The following is a 14540-nucleotide window of genomic DNA, read 5'->3' on the forward strand; positions in this document are numbered from 1 at the left end:
AAATTCCTAAAGGAGAAAAGTGAAGCCTTATCAAAGTTCATAGAATTCAAAGAAGCGGTAGAATCAGAATTTGGGAGAAAGGTAAAAGCTCTTAGGAGTGATAATGGTGGAGAATTCATGTCAAATGATTTCTTTACTTATTGTAAAAAAAATGGTATTTCTCGCCAAATGACTTGTCCGGATACTCCACAACAAAATGGGGTTTCAGAAAGAAAGATTGCTTACCTTGTTTCAATATGCTTATCTTGGTTACATGACAAGGGGTTGCCTAGATTTCATATTTCAATACACATCCCATACATAGAGATAAAAGTCATTCATATGGTGAACACCTAGTAACCGACATTAACAAGATGCATATATAAGAATATCCCCATCATTCCGGGACACCCTTCGGATATGATATAAATTTCGAAGTACTAAAGCATCCGGTACTTTGGATGATGGGCGGAAGCACTTCAATGTGCTTGTCATGTGTCTAATCAGTTACCATCTTGGTCAGGTACACAAAAATCATCTTTTGAGCTAGCTTATGGTGAAAAGCCTAATGTAAGCTATTTTAGGGTGTTTGGTTCTATTTGTTATGTTCATGTTCCAAAATCTAACCGAACCAAACTTGACCCAAAAGCTCGAAGGTGTATTTTTGTTGGTTATGATTCTCACAGGAAAGGTTGGAGGTGTATGGATCTAGAAACAAAGAAGTTCACCACCTCAAGAGATGTGGTATTTGATGAAGTGTCTTCTCAATTTTCTGAATCAAGCAAAAATGGTGAAGAAAATAGAGATTACAAATTTATGTTTCCTAGCTTCGACACTCAAAAAGAAAGTGAGAATGATGGTGTTTCTCAAACTCAAGAAGAGACACCTAGTGAAGAAGTACCAACTCAAGTTAGAAGGTCAACAAGAGAAAAGAGACAACCAAAACATCTAAGTGACTATGAGGTGAACACAGTCACAACTTGTTTCTTTTCAGGTGGCTTAAATGAAGAACCAACATGTTATGAAGAAGCTAAAAATTCTCCGGATTGGAGAAAAGCAGTGCAAGAGGAGATTGATGCATTGGAAAAGAATGAAACTTGGGAGCTTGTCAAGAAACCGGAAGCATGTAAACTGGTTACTTGCAAATGGGTCTATCGTTTGAAGAAGAACTCGGATGGAACCATTAATAGGTTCAAGGCTCGGTTGGTGGCTCGTGGCTTTTGTCAAAGTTATGGGCTTGATTATGAGGAAACTTTTAGCCCCGTGGCTAAAATGGTAACGGTGAGAATAATAATCTCACTAGCAGCTTACAAAGGGTGGAAATTGTGGCAACTTGATGTGAAGAATGCTTTTATATATGGAGAGCTTGATCGTGAGGTGTTCATGGAACAACCTATTGGGTTCATTTCAAATCAATTTCCAGAATATGTGTGCCGGTTAAAGAAAGCTCTTTATGGCTTGAAACAAGCTCCGAGAGCTTGGTATGGTAAGGCTGCACAATACCTTGTCTTTTGTGGTTTTAAGATTTCTGATCCGGATTCTAGTTTGTTTGTAAAGAAAGAATCAGGTTTCCATGTTTTGGTGTTATTATATGTTGATGACATGATTATCACCGGAGGAAACGAGTTAGAAATCTCTCGTTTAAGTGATGATCTTTCGATTCATTTTGAAATGAAGAATATGGGGGAGATTGGATGTTTTCTTGGCTTGGAAGTTGATAAATTAGAAAACGGATACTTTATCTCTCAAAGGGGTTATGCAAGAAGTCTCTTGAAACGTTTCAATATGGGGGAGTCAAAGCCTATGACTACTCCAATGGAACCAAATCTCAAAATGAAGAAAGATCAAGGAAAAGAGCTCAAGGATGTGAAGTTGTTCCGACAAATGGTTGGAAGTTTGATCTATCTAACCATCACAAGGTCGGAAATTGCTTACTCGGTTAGCATTGTTTCACAATTTATGCAATGTCCAACTAATGTTCATCTTGATGCAGCAAAAAGGATCCTTCGTTATGTGAAAGGATCAATAGGCCACGGCTTGTGGTATAAGAAGTGTGATAATGTTTTTTTAAATGGTTTCGTGGATGCAGATTGGATGGGAGATGCAAATGATCGCCATTCAACTTCAGGTTACTGTTTTAACATGGGTTCCGCTGTTATTTCATGGTGTAGCAAGAAGCAAGATGTTGTTGCTTTGTCTAGCACGGAAGCGGAATACATAGCTGCAACAATGGCGGCTCAAGAATGTATTTGGTTAAGAAGATTGATTGGTGACATACTTAAAAACATAGAATATGTTGTCAAATTGAAATGTGACAACGAAAGTGCAATCAAGCTTGCTTCGAATCCTGTGTTTCATGCCCGTACTAAGCATATAGAAATGAGATATCATTTTATTCGTGAAAAGGTTCTTAGCGGGGAGATCGAGCTAGCAAACGTAAGGACAAATGCTCAAGTAGCCGACATCTTTACTAAAGCTCTAATGAAAACCAAGTTCATGGAATTTCGAGAAGCGTTGGGGATTTTTGATCGAGACTTTGCACTAAGGGGGAGTGTTAAAATTAGTGCAACATAATCCCTTGATTTATGGGATATTATAATCCCTTGATTTATGAGATATTTCCAAATTATAGATATCTTGCATTTAATATAGAGGTTGTAGGATATCTCTTTTAAATCTAGCATTTAATGTTCTTTACCTTTTTGTTTGTATTTAAACCAATGCATGTGATTCATAATAAAATCAATCGAATACACATTTTTTTTCAGTTGCTTATTTCATATTTTAATTTGTTTACTAAACTTCCATTTACAACAAGTCTTTAGTTATTTTAATCTGCGCTTTGCGACGGAAAAATTGCAAGTTGCGGTAGAAGATTACTACGATAACGTTTCTTGTTTACGTCGTAGTGGTACTTTTCATTAGATGCTGATGATATGATCTTTTTCGGTGAATAGAGTGAAAGAAATACTACAAACATCATGAAACTTCTCAAATGTTTTGAAATTCTTTCAGACCTTAAGGTCAATCTCCAAAAAATTAGTCTTTACGAGATCGGAGTAAAAGATGTAGATTGCACCAGAATGGCAAGCAGGTTAAAATGTTCGATCGGGCACTTCTCACTATATTACTTGGGTATACCACTTGCTCTTTAAATAAATAAAGTATCCACATGGCAACCCGTTATAGACAAATTCAAGAAAAGACTTTCCATATGGAAAGCCAAATCCATATCTTTCGGAGGGAGACTAACACTCGTGAAATCGGTGCTCAGCAGTTTGCCTCTCTACTTCTTCTCTCTCTTTCATGCGCCAACAAGTGTTGTAAAGCTTCTTGAATCTCTAAGGTATAACCTTTTCTGGGGCGGGGCGGGTGAAAAGAAAAAACTTTGTAGGGTAAAGTGGGATAAGGTTTTACTACCATATGATTTGAGCGGGTTAAACATCGGATCATTGACGGCTAAGAACCTAGCTTTATTGGGCAAGTGATGGTGGCAGTTTATACCGACCACAACTCCCTTTGGGTCAAGGTTATCTCTAGTATTTATGGGTCGGGGCGGTCTGAATATTTCTAACAATGGCAGGTTACTTCGCGGAGTTTCAACATGGAAAAACATCATCAAAGTTGGAGCTGTAATTGATTCCTTAGGAGTCGAATTCTCGACATCTTTCGTCAAGGAATTTGGAAATGGTCGAGCTACTTTATTTTGGAAGGATCATTGGCTGGGTAATTGCAAATTAAAAGATACATTTAGCAGCTGTACGGGCTGGAGCAGAACACGCAGGCTTCCGTTGGGGACGGAATTTTTCAATCGACCGAAGGAATTGGTTTTTCGTGGAACTGGACGAGACTTATTCGAGGCATATCAAGGGATGAGCTATGCAATCTGATTTCTCTTCTATCATCAGTCCATATTGACGCTAGCTCAGAAGACAAATGGAAGTGGGTATTGGAAAAAAATGGTATATTCAAAACCTAATCGCTATCATTGATCATGGACGAGAAAAGACTACACAACTCAATCACGACAGCAAGTCTTATATATAAAGCTATTCCTCAAAAAGTAGGAATCTTCGTTTGGAGAGCTTTGCAAAAAATGTTACCGGTTAGAGTCGAGCTTGATAAACGGGGCATTGACTTAGACTCCATTTTAAGCCCAATTTTCAAGAACAAAGTCGAATCGGTGGGGCACATATTCACCGAGTGCGTCCAGATGGTCGAGCTTAAGAGTGAATTTTTTAGGTGGTGTGTGACGATCGCTCCAAATCCATATGGATGAACACGTCATTCATCGATTTCATTGCGAGGTATTTGACCTCTATATGATATGTTTTGTAAACATTGCATTCTTTTGAAAAGGCACACCATAAATGAATATTTAAATCAAAGATTTTCGACATCTGATGATTTTTACATATAGACAATCACCGTAAATAATAGTTTACAATAGTACTTACGTTGACAATGCAGTCAAAATAAGATACATGGTGATGATTTGGTGAATGCAACGTTTCCTTGAAAAATATGTCATGTACGACTCCATGCACATAGCTTGTCTAACATATAAGCAAACAGCGAAAGACTTCTAGGAAACCTGAGAATAAACATGCTAACAAGTGTCAACACAAAGGTTGGTGAGTTCATAGTTTTAGTGTTTCGCATAATCTGTATATAAAAGTGGATCACAAGATTTCATTTGTTTCATCCAGAAATGTTTTTCAAAAGTTTGTCAATAGATTCTACGTAACAGAGCACCCTGGTAACTAAACTTTAACGTTTTAATAAGTACCCCTGTTTTAACATACACGCAACTAACATGTACAATACACGCAAACTAACGTGTACTAATCTCAAATAGCATACGTCTGTTTTATAGTTCAGGCTAGGGTTTCTATACCTGGAACAGACGGGGATGTCAAGCCCTATGGATCCATATACTACTACTCGTGCCCACCAGTTCTTATAACCGGCAGTTACTAGTTACCAAAGCTAAGGGATTTTTGGTACAAACTCAGTATAGAATTTAGTATGTACTTGTGTCCATTGTTTAAAATAAAGTGCATGTATTCTCAGCCCAAAAATATATATTGCAAAAGCATTTAAAAAGGGAGCAAATGAAACTCACCTTAGCAGCATATAAAGTTGTTCACCAAAATGTGACTGAAACTATGATTATCAAATAATCATGGATCTCAACCTAGAGAACATATGTTGGTCAATAAATGTCTATCAAGCTAGGTCAGGTCATAGTGTATCACAATCCTAATGCTCGAGATCGACATACAAAAGTTATCCAAAGTCGTTTCAAAAAGTCAATTTTGACAATAGTTTAACAAAACGAGACGTACCTTATATAAGGATTCATTTACTCGGTTGGTAATATTCAAAAATCCAATTTATCAATCTTACAAACAAGTTGTTTAAATATTAATTGCAGATTCAAAAGCAATTTCAATTAACTTCAATCATAATTCAGTTGATCATATCTTTTAATCCGTTCATCGAAACTATTCGATATCTAAATGAAAAGTTATTAGTTTTTCGCCAGCTTTCCAAAAACATGTATATCATATACCTTTTTCCAGTAATATATGTATTTAATTCGTGATTTATTATAAACTGTTTAACGATGAAATTTAGCATACAAGCATGTATAAATATATATACTCGAGCACTAGACATGTATACACTATTAATTTATAAAAGATAAAATATAAATGCTTACATATCAATATTGTGATTCAATATTGCAGAAAAGTACGTAGACGTAACAGAGATGATAAACACTAGGTTTGACTTTACGAGCATAACCCTTGAACAATACCCATAACCTCCTTAGTAATAACCCATAATTTCATTAGCTCTATCCCGCTCGTAAAACTCATTTTTAAAGTGACACGCTCATGACTTCGTCGTAGTATTTTATGTATAATAATACTACTAATAATAATAAGATTAATAATAATAATAATCTTAATAATAATAATAATAATAATAATAATAATAATAATAATAATAATAATAATAATAATAATAATAATAATAATAATTTAAATATATACAGAGATGAGAGTGTGAAGAAACAAGTCGCGAATTCGATCAATTTATAGTAGTTGGCCAGCAAAAGGGTGCCATGTGATTGCATGGCTTCCCTAGCCATTTTCCATGCGATCGCATGGAGTGATTTTCCAGCTCACTTGTGTTTAACTTCTTCCTCGTCGACATAATAAAATATTACGTAAATCGAATATTAAAATTTTAAAAAGTCGTATTTATTAAATACTTCAGGGGTATTCTATGTAACTTAAAATTAATAATTTCTATCATGTCGTTTTCATGTGAATAGTAAATGAATTAATTTAAATTCAACTATTTAAGCTACCCATTGTACGTTGTGCTTTACAAATTGTACATTATTAATTTAACTTCGTTTCTTAAAAAAAAATTACAAAAATTATATCATAAAAATAAAATGACTTAATACGTAAAATTTTTAATTTGAAATAGCATCGTTTAATAGTAAATTTTTAATCATTTCGTATATAAATATTATTCGCATGATTCCGTATATATCGAAAACTCTTATATTTATTAAAATATGTATATAATACATGTTATGACGTTCGTGAATCGTTGGACAAATAGGGTGGTCAACCGTTATATAAAAAAAATCATTTTCAAAAGTTTTAAACTTGTCAAAATTCATTGCTTATCATGCCGAAAATATTAAATCATATAGAGAATTGGTTTAAATAAGTCGAAATTTTCTGGGTCATCACAGTACCTCCCCGTTAAAGAAATTTTGTCCCGAAATTTGAGTGAGGTCGTCATGGTTAACAATAAAAAATTTTTTATGACGAATATGAGTTGATAAATAGAATTTCTATCACCGTTGAATAATATGGATAAAACAATCCAATTACTCGAAGCGTATGAGTGAAGTTATCGTAAAAGAGTGAAATGGAGAATAGAGATGCGTCTTATCTCTTGACGTAGTAACGATTGATTTCCGGAATTTAAAGAATAGAAAATCTTCATAATCTAAATAAGATTTGATTCTTCGGAATTTGCGGAAATTAAGATTTTTTTTGATTAAATGCGTAATCTGCCTCGATTGCTATGTATGATATTTCACTATAGATTGACCTCTTCCGTTTTATTTATTTTCACCACTCCTATAATATTCTTCCTTATTTAATACTTCTTAATAAATTGTGCAAATGCTTCATCCAGTTCTGATTCTTGATATACTCCTAACTTTCATATCTATCATTCTTCTTTTTCATCTGCCGCCGGAAGAATCTATTCACTTTTACTATACTCTTGGCTTTATAGTGTTTTTAGTTCTCCCGTGTCTTTACGTTGCAATACTTATTGATATTCATGGTTTGTAATTTATGTGTTTTTATCGGGCTTTATATTCTCCGTTATATTTCGAAGCTTCATGCTTTCGTTCTCTCTTCCCGCCTTCAAGTCAAGCGAATAATGGTCAAGAATTTGTAGGTATGGATTTTGAAATGAACATAGTTAATGTTCTAAGAAGGGAATTGTAATGGCACGATCTTGATTTATCAAATTACTAGAATATCCGGAAAAGACCGAATCATCAAGAAATATATTTTCTTGATATATTTAGAGATTATATAGAATGAAAGAGTTATGTAACATGGTTCATGATGAAGGTGGGATCTGTGAACCTTTATCACGTTCCATTAGAAACTCAGCATGACTTACTGTAATATAATCACGTTGATCAAGTGTCATTATATTATATTAATTCATGCTTCAGTTCCCAACACTACTTCAAAACATTCATATTTTAAACTTGAAGGTTTCAGAATTTAGAAACTAAAATAGTTTCTTTTATGATGTAATACAGATAGCGCGAAGAGATGAATGATTTCAGATAAGAATAGTTATGAAGATATCTCCAGAAATATCGAGGATATTTATAATGAAAGATACGATGATATCTTAGAATTTCTAATATCAAAGGATGATGCGGAAAATCTATCTGTGAAGGTTTAGAATGAGGAGTAAGGTGTTTGCTAACGATTTTAGCAGACACTGAATCATTTGGATCCTTTGAAGGTAGATTTCGTCCTTGTGATTTGTCCACAGCCTCCTTCATGGTTTGCTCAATTCGTTTTCCAGTTTCAAACCTTCTCTTTTTCTCAGCTTTACCACCATACTATTCTTTATCATCAAACTTTTGACTGTTAAGGTCGTTTACAGTTTTTGATGCTTCATCGGCATTGTTCCAATTTTAGAAAACTAGTTCATAGTTTGGGATGTTTTTCAGAAACTTCACATTCTGAGTAAATAAGTCTAGGAGATAGACATTATATGTTTATATATAACTGTTGGCGTAGAATTGCTGCGAAATTCGAAATACTAATTGCTAATTCCCGGTAGTTGGTATGGAAATTATCGTTAGAAGATGTAGATGAGTACATGATAGGGTTTCAATGAGTATAAGGATTTTTTGGAAGGTCAAGGATCAATGAAGTTGTTGGTAAATTTACTGCTAATGTGGTGGAACATAAAAGGTTCCCCAGTAACAAGAACGTATATATCAAGATTACAATAAGGCTTAATCTGAAAAGTTGAAGTTGACTGATTGGAAGTGTGGTAAAACTGGATACTTTGAAAAGGAATTGCAAGGTTATTTTTGGTAAAAACAATACCAAAGGATCTTTCACAGTTTGGAAGTCAAAGTATAGCTTTGAAAGATGTAGAGATCTAAGAATGATTTCACCGATTCAGAGTTATGACTTAGATTCTGATCCATCAATATTAGAATATGTAATTGAATTTGTATGAAAACGATTGTATATCGTTGTGAGCATTGTTAATAATTTTTGAATCAAAGTTGAAGAATGTACAGTGTAACATATTAATTGTGAACTTATATATTTCCCGAGTATTACCTACCCGTTAAAGATTTCACAAGTAATATTTTGTACAAAAGAATTTTTATTACCGTCTTTATGAAAATATATATATGTATATTTTCTTCAGATGTAACATAGATTTAATGAGTTAATATCATATTAAGCTCATTTAATTTTTGGCTGGATTAAAAATGAATAATCTCTAAAACATTAAAGATTTCATAATCTTCGTGGAGTATTTTACTAATGTAATCAATACTTTGTTATTCAGTTTTATTGGTATTTCCTCAGTAAATCATGTTGGTGCTTATGGAACTCTTGCTAACTTCGCAAGGTACAAATGATATTTTCTGGAAAGTTTCGAGTATATCGAAAATGAAAATGTAAAATCAATTATGTAATTGAATAATACTCTTAGTTTATTATGAAATGGAATTCATTAAGTTGAAACAGAGATTGTAGTTAACAATGGTTAAGTTGTTAAAGAAGGATGTACATCATTTCATATTAGTAATATGAACTAACCTAGTAGTACCTACCAGTTAAGATTCATACGTAATAGCTTAGTACGCAAAGATTTATTTTGATTTCAAAATTCATATATATTAAATATACATAAAATTTCTTCAGGGAAAATGAGTTAATACTTCATCGGTTATTGTTGCTGGTATTTCTTGGTAACTATGGTGCGTATGACGTTGATGCTCGTGGAACAGATTGTGAAGTTGAGGTTTGCGATGCGGATGTTGTTGGTGGTGGTAATGGTACTGTTGGTGTTGTTATCGGTGGTACTGTTGATGCCGGTGATGCTGCTGGTGCTTGTAACCTTTGCACCATATTCTCCAAAGCCACTACCCGAGCGCGAAGTTCGTTGACTTCTTCTACTACACCGGGATGATTGGCAGTTCGGACGAGCGGATGAATAAGATCCAGAATTTGAGATAGTATATTATCGTGACGAGATATTCTGGAAATGAGAGAGAAAATGGTGTCTCGAACAGGTTCGCCGGTAAGTGCTTCAGGTTCTTCGCCAAGAGGGCAATGTGGTGGATGGAAGGGATCGCCTTCTTCTTGTCTCCAATAATTAAGTAGGCTACGAACCCATCCCCAATTCATCCAGAATAGATGATGGATAATTGGTTGATCCATTCCGGTTACACTGTCTTCGGAATTCAGGTGAATATCCATATCGGAATAGCTGTCAGAGTTTAAGGAATTTGAACTAGATACGGGATCCATCTTGTATAATTAGGGAGATGATTTTTGATATGAATTAGATTATAGAATTTAGTTTGGTATTCTTCAATACATAATTTACATATGTATATATAATACCAAATTCCATAAATCACGGAGAAATTTTCGGAAGATGTCAGGAAAAGTTTACAGCTAAGATATGAATTTTGTCTATACACTATTCATGCAATCAATGCAGTAAGACGTATCTAGACTAGGAATGATAAGCAGGTAATTTCCGACAAGAAATGATAAGCAAAACTCCTGACATGCAGACACAGTCGAAGTCCAGACTTACTAATGCATCCTAACAACTATCAGTTAGACACACTTATGCAAGACCTGGTTCACTAGGACCAATGCTCATACACCAACTGTGACGATCGCTCCAAATCCATATGGATGAACACGTCATTCATCGATTTCATTGCGAGGTATTTGACCTCTATATGATACGTTTTATAAACATTGCATTCTTTTGAAAAGGCACACCATAAATGAATATTTAAATCAAAGATTTTCGACATCTGATGACTTTTACATATAGACAATCACCGTAAATAATAGTTTATAATAGTACTTCCGTTGACAATGCAGTCAAAATAAGATACATGGTGATGATTTGGTGAATGCTGTGACGACCAGGGAATTTCCGACCAAATTTAAACTTAATCTTTATATGATTTCAATACGATAAACAAATTCTGAAATGTTGAGTCTCAAAAATTTTGGAACTGTATTCATGTATTCAATTACCCTTCGACTATTTTCGACGATTCACGAACTATTGTTGTAAATAAATATTTATATTCAAATGAAAATAAGTATAAGTCGTTATATTATTATTGTTAATAATATTATTATCAAGGAAATTAATATTATTATAACTGATAATATTATTAGTACCATTAGCATTAATAATATTTTTACTACCAATATTAAAGTCAGAATTCGATATATTATTATTATTGTTATTATCAATAATATTAGTATTATTATAATTAGTATTAATGTTATATTATTGTTATACATTTTTTTTAGTAATAATCATCATTATTATAATATTATTATTATTACTATTAAATTTGTATTACTATTATTTATTAAGATTATTATTATCATAATTAATAAGATTAATTTATAATCTTAAAAAAAATTAATATATAGATATAATAGATATATATATATAACATCGTATGTAAACACGGAAATTAAAAAAAAAAATATTCATTACGGAGAGTATTATATAAATACATATACATTCCAAAACAGATACAAACAAATGTGTTAGATATATACATCAAATATAACGAAAAGCAGATTTCATAGGATACCACTTTTCTTATTTTATGTTCTCTATCGTCCTTCCTGTCAGAGAGGTGGTTACACGTCTAATTCGATTTCTAATACAAACAAAGTCGATCGATTATTGATATAGCATCACCACACATTATCTTCTATCTATTTTCTCTACATAATGATTCCATTCTTTTTAATATTTATAACCTTGCATTCATAATCATATTAATATACATATACATGCCTATGCTAGAACAACCATCGACCAAACCATCCACACTATCGCGTTTATGCTCCTTCGAAAACAACCAACACTACCCGAACACTGTTATAAACCACCCCTCTCATCATCATTCATCGATCACCTTCTTCGGTCCCTAACCAACTCTTGTTCGTTTAAACACCACTACCCTAAACAACCACCACCAACTTGTAACCTCGAACCACCACTGCATCCACATGCCACCATAGCTACTACACCATTGGTTAGATACGCCACCTTTATTTTTGTGATGCAACTCCATTAAACCCACCATCCATTCACCACTTTCATCAACCCATTTAATCATCATGACCATCGTTATTTTTGTTACTTCCTAAACCGAGGCTATCATCCTTAATAATGGAACTGGTACGTACTCTTGTCTCTTATCTTTGCTTGACCCATGATCAACCACCACTTGCCATCTTCACCATACAACCATACACATGCACGTTTGTGTTTAAACTCGAACCAAACCCAACTGTGTTCTTGCAGTCATCGACCCATCATGAATTAACACCGAACAAATCGCATCTTCAATATATATTTTTTTTCTTCGGATAACACACAAACACCCATGCAAATACACCACTTGCTATATATATTTTTCTTTTGAAATCCAATATCACTCGAGTATTATTGTTAATTGTTTTATTGATATAGAGTGCCCACTTGGCCATCACTTTCATTAGTAGAGTAGGTAGTGGAAATTATTAATACAAAAATTGAATCAATTACGTAGTGATTAAAGGGTGAATTACCTACTACATAATTGATTACTCTTCAAAGTTTAGCCAACAGATTTAAGGGGTTTAACCCCACTTGAGTTATAAGGGTATAATATGAAAATACAAGGGAAGTGGCGACTAATTGTTCTTGCTATATTTTTTTTTTTTTTTGCTGTCTCTTTCAAAAAAAATCGAACCCCACATGGGATAAAGTTTGAGATAGTGGAATTTATACAATATATTAGAATAAAGGTTTGCAAGGATTGAGTGACGAGCTAGATTTAAATCGATGTGGGCCGATACCAATTTCAAATAAAATAAAAAAATGCCGAATATCATTTTCTTTTAGAAGAATGTATATCATGTGGGACTAAGTGAGCTCTAATTTTTTTTAAATAAAGAATGATGAAGTCGAGTGATATGAGCTGTATGTCACGATTTTGGATTGCAAGTTGAATATTAAATCTTAAATACATCACAATATCAATTATCATGGGGGACTAGTAACAAGATAGTGGCCAACTATAATGACATAAAGGTGTTGCATATATATTTTTTTCTCTTCTCTTATTGTCATCGAGGCTCAACAACTATTCCTTTAAGTATTATAATGATAGTCTGAGTTTATGATGGACGAATTATATTGATGGTAACAAGTCGATGATGATGATGAAAAGGGTTGTTATGGTGATGAGGATGTGATGCTGGATAATGCCGTTAATGAAGATGAATATATGATGTATGATTATGAAGCTGTAATTCGATATACATAATAATAATGATATAATATCATGATGAAAGATGATGATGACGGGAACGATTATGATAATGGTTATAATAATGATTATGAAAATGATACGGAGTAATGGTTAAGGAGTTATGTTAGTGGGACGTCGCGGGTTCGAACCTGGGCATGGGCATTATTTTTCTTAAAAGCCTATTTTGTGAGGTAGCCATCCTTTCCATATTTAATATTATTTTTATTATTATTATCATAGGTATTAGTATTATTATTATTAGTAGTATTATTAATATTCTTATTTAAAAATTATCATTTTTTTTATTACTATTAACAAAAGTATTTTTATTAAAATTATCATTTTAAGTATTATCATTCATATTATCATTATTAACATTATTATTATTATTATTATTATTATCATTATATTTATTATTATTGTTATCCTCATTAGTAAAATTATTATTATTAAAACTATACGTAAAATATAACCGAAGATATAAAGTATATATATGTATATAACTACAATATTTAATATATATATATATATATATATATATATTATATGGAAGGAAATTATGTGATTATATGTGTTAATATGTATACAAATGATATAGGTTCGTGAATCTGAGGCTAACCCTGCATTGTTCAATGTTGCCATATGTATTTTTACTACAAAATACAGTACAGTGAGTTTCATTTACCTTTTTACCCTTTATATTTTTGGGCTGAGAATACATGCGAAATTTTTATAAATGTTTTACGAAATAGACACAAGTAATCGAAACTACATTATATGGTTGAATGATCGAAGCCGAATATGCCCCTTTTGCTTGGTAACCTAAGAATTAGTAAACCGATCTACTAATTGACGCGAATCCTAAAGATAGATCTATCGGGCCCAACAAGCCCCATCCAAAGTACCGGATGCTTTAGTACTTCGAAATTTATATCATGTCCGAAGGAGGATCCCGGAATGATGGGGATATTCTAATATGCATATTGTGAATGTCGATTACCAGGTGTTCAATCCATATGAATGATTATCTTTGTCTCTATGTATGGGACGTATATTTATGAGAACTGAAAATGAAATCTTGTGGTCTATTAAAATGATTGAAATGATTATTTATGATAAACTAATGAACTCACCAACCTTTTGGTTGATACTTTAAAGCATGTTTATTCTCAGGTATGAAAGAAGTCTTTCACTGTGCATTTGCTCATTTTAGGGATACTACTTGGAGTCAATAATGGCATATTTCAAAAGATGTTGCATTCGAGTCGTTGAGTTCATCAAGATTATTATTAAGTCAATTATAGTTAGATATATTATGAAATGGTATGCATGACGTCAACTTTTGATGTAATGAAAGATTGTCTTTTTAAAAACGAATGCAATG

This window comes from Rutidosis leptorrhynchoides, chromosome 6 (genome assembly GCF_046630445.1).
Source record: "Rutidosis leptorrhynchoides isolate AG116_Rl617_1_P2 chromosome 6, CSIRO_AGI_Rlap_v1, whole genome shotgun sequence".
Classification (NCBI taxonomy): Eukaryota; Viridiplantae; Streptophyta; class Magnoliopsida; order Asterales; family Asteraceae; genus Rutidosis; species Rutidosis leptorrhynchoides.